The following is a 3,904-nucleotide window of genomic DNA, read 5'->3' as shown; positions in this document are numbered from 1 at the left end:
CTTTAAAATTATCTTCTAGATAGCACTCTTTAGCCTTAAATTACATTGTGCACACACAACTACAACAGTCTGCATTTGCTCAGGAACATACAGTCACATTAAAAACAAATAACTTTGTATTTCATAGTTTAGTTGGCTCTTAAATAGTTTCCCTAAGAGGAGAAACAAATATTTTGTGTTGTTTAAGAAACTGGTATATATAAATGAAATGCTAGGTGTTCGTTTAAACTTTGAGGAAACCTACAGATGAACATTTGGGTGTTTTTTCTAAAATGCAAGAGATGTGCACTTAATCACTGTTCATATATTGAAGCGATGGGATGGCAGATACAGACGCGGATGAAACTCTACATTTTGTCAATGTAAAGTTGGATATTCTAAATGGAATAACTGACACTGACAATTGTTTACAGGAAACAAAGGTTAAGAAAAATGTTGAAGAATATCTACTCTTAAAAAGAGAGAAGTGTTATACAACACAAAAATGAGAAGTAGAGATTCGAAAAACACTCATTTTACTGTTTTAAAAGAAAAACAAAAAAATAATAGGGAGAGAGTCTAGACCAATTAGAACTGAGGCAGCTGTAACAAAAATGGAACACAGTACAATGATTTGCGCCCTTAAAGGAAATGACTAACTAAAATGAAATTTCACAAGTCTTCATGTCTATAATAATATATGAATGCACAAATATCAAAAATACAAAGTCTGGATCTTTCCCCTTAGGTTTGTAATAAACTGTCAAACCTCTGCTTAATATAGTTACTTTTATGAGCCTTCTGATTAGCAGAGCATGCTATACAGGTACATGCATGCTAGAATTTTACCATGAGAATTATAGTTCTCATCTCAGACTAGTGACTTGCCTGTTACCCATATTTATATATATTTCATTTCCATTATAAAACACTTAAGACCTTTCTAGTGGTACACTTTAATCAACATATTACATAAAAAAGAATCTTGATTTTTTAAATGAACCTCTTTAGTACTGTAACATGATGGGTTTAATTGAATAGCTGGAACATAATATGGTAACTACATTGTGCTGTTTAATTCACAGCTGTAGGAAAGCATTTGATTTTTAAAATATAACCAAGATGAAGCTGTAGAGTTATGAGCAGCAAAATATTAGAAAACAGTGAATGAATAAATAAGATGCTTTTCCTTCAGTGGCCATTCATCATTTTGCTTTTAGGAACCTGGAAGAAATTGTCTTCTTTGAGTTTCAAATGTTCTAGTAAATCTAGTCGTTTCTTAGCTTCCTCAATATCACCTTGAATTGCTGAAATAAGTGACTCTAAAGAATCAAAGTTCTTTTCTGGTCTGAGGTAGCCGGCGATGGCCACGTTGAGAATTTCCTCTTTGAAAGTATGCATGATATTAGTTTCCATGGACTTTTCTGTATTCTTGTAGTATGGGTTCCATCCTATGCTCACCACCATCTTACGGGCGTCTCCACTTCCAACACTGGCCCAACCATAATATATGCCAGTGGATGCATCAGCTGGAAGATTATCTACTACTGGTTCAGGAAAGTTAGCTGTAGGGACGCCCTGCTGCTTGGGGCCGCGACCGAAGCCCCGCACCACCTGGCCGCGACAGAAGTACGGCAGGTGCCTCATGACGCCGTCCGCTCGGGGTGCGGGCTGCGGTCCAGTCCGCGCGTCCGGCGGAGCTGCCGTCGAGGCGGTGCCCGGACCCCCCCGGACCATGCGGGGGACAGGGGCGGGAGCTCCGCAGGCCGGCCGGCCGGGCAAGCGCACGGGCGTACTACAGGCCGAGCAGCGCGGACAACACGCCTCGGCGAGACGCTCACGCCGCTGACCAAACAGAAGGTGCCGGGCGACTCAGATCTGGGCTCCGGAACGCCGGTCGACAGCTGAAGGGCGGCTGTGGGCCGGGAGCGGAGCGGGGGCGGGCTGCTTGGGAGGACCCCCGAGCCCACCGAGCGCCGCGGGCCTACGCACTCTGCCCAGGCCGAGCCGATACTTAGGTTTTAATCACACAACAAATCTTGGCCTGCTGCAAAGTAAAAACCAGGAAGAGAGTGTGTGATCCATCTTTAAAACTCACCAGCTAACACCCTGAAGAAACAGAAAGGTAGGTAAGCATTCCCAACCAGACACCACCAATGAACAGTTATATGAATGAGTATGTGGTGGGCACATTCTGGACCATAATGCAGCAGAGGATCTCATTCATTTCACTGCAAAGCTTATTGTAACGAAAACCGAGACCCTACTTTCTGACCAGCCTGTTTCTACAACATGAATATTTCACTTTCTTGGTTTTCAACTGGAGGTGAGAAACAATGTTTTGAGAGTATCTGACACCTTCAATAAAAAAGAAGGCAACAAGAAAATGTCCTGAGAGATTCTCCTCTAGTCCAGGAAACCTAAATAAAAGTCTCAAACCAAAAACCACTGACACAGTTGCAGCACTTAGAAAAGTCGGTAGCATTTGCCTAGTAATAATCTAGACTCCACAGAGTGCTCTCTTAGGGACATAGGTTCCTTTCCTTTCTTCTTACATTCATATCCGATTTTTGGGATCATTGTTAAACATTTAACTGGATTGATTCAACCGACTGGCTACATTTTGACAGCTCAAAGTACCAAGTTATTTAATTAACTCTTTTTCAATTAACATAGTTGCTGCTAACCTGGTGTAAATTAAGTCTCCTCAGACTCTAGAAAAAGAGAGAAAGGAGGCCAATGGGACTGAGATTTCTATTGCATATCCCCTGCTGTCAGAAGTTTCCAGTTCAGGTCAGACCCATAAAAGAATGTCTTTTTTGTGGTTAAGTGTTAACTGGCAGCCAGGTGCTAAGATAGTGCTGAATCAGCCAAGAAGAGAGGGAGTAAAAGGAAGAAGAAAGTTTGGTTTATAGGCTGAAGTGAGCAAAGGAAACAGAGCCTGGCGAGAGTTATATATTGCTCCAGGCGGGCACAGGTGGATGGAACTGCAGGCCAGGTCAGAAAGAGAGAAAGATTTATGTTCTGTGCAAACAAAAGGCCAGAAGAAAAATCACCAATCCGGTTGGGCAGCTCTGAAGTGAAGGAAACAGCTGTTCATACAGTGAGGGAATGGTCAGGTAAGACGAGCTGGAAATAGTCATCAGAAGGCCATCTGCTGACCTGGGAAGGCATGCCCTCGAGGCACGGAACAAATCCTGTCCTCCAGGAGGCCACGCGGAGGGGCCAGTACTGGCCAGGCCAGGAAACAATGCCAGGACGAGGCATTAAAGTTACATGAGCCTCATGTAAGAAGTTGCCTGGCGAGTTTACTTCCGAATGTGAAGTCGAGTGGAAACACAATGTTTTCTTCTTTGAGAACTTGGCAGACCCACTCCACCGGGCCTCTCTGTAAAGCAAGAATGCGGAGAGGTAGTTCATCAAATGCCAGTGCCCCGTTACCCATCACCTTCTCCAGAGACTGCCGCTCCACCCCTCCTGGCCGCTGGTGGGGGTAGCCGTCAGCTTGGGGCAGCTGCTGGCTTGGGGACAGTGCCACAGCACCCCAAGAACTTGTGGCCTAAGTGAGGAGAGTGGATGGGAGGTGGCCTTTGACCATGGAAGGCAGCCTGCTGGGAAATAGGATGGGCAAGCCAGAAGGGGCACAGAAAGGCAGGCGGAAATGAGAGCAGGAACTGGCAATGACCTTGCATTAATGGGCAGCATACCCCACTGAAATAAAGGCTGGCATGAGTGGGGCTTTGCTCTAAGGAAGCCGGCAGCAGCTGGGTCCTACCAATACTAATGAGCGTCATTATATCCCTTGTACAGACGAGCCAAATTTCAGACAAAAGGTGGGAGAGAGAAAAGATTTATATCATAACACAAAATACAAAATGTATGACCAAATGTCATGAAAGAACCAACTGATAATTGGTGGGACAGC

At 44.3% G+C, this 3,904-nt stretch overlaps 1 pseudogene; it reads right to left on the bottom strand.

Moving 5' to 3' along the window:
- Positions 1-1,166: 1,166 nt before the first annotated feature.
- LOC132419846 (riboflavin kinase pseudogene) lies at positions 1,167-1,689 on the bottom strand (annotated as a pseudogene).
- Between the last annotated feature and the right edge of the window lie 2,215 nt (positions 1,690-3,904).

This window comes from Delphinus delphis, chromosome 2, assembly GCF_949987515.2.
Source record: "Delphinus delphis chromosome 2, mDelDel1.2, whole genome shotgun sequence".
Taxonomy (NCBI): domain Eukaryota; kingdom Metazoa; phylum Chordata; class Mammalia; order Artiodactyla; family Delphinidae; genus Delphinus; species Delphinus delphis.
This window is presented reverse-complemented; position numbering and strand designations above follow the sequence as displayed.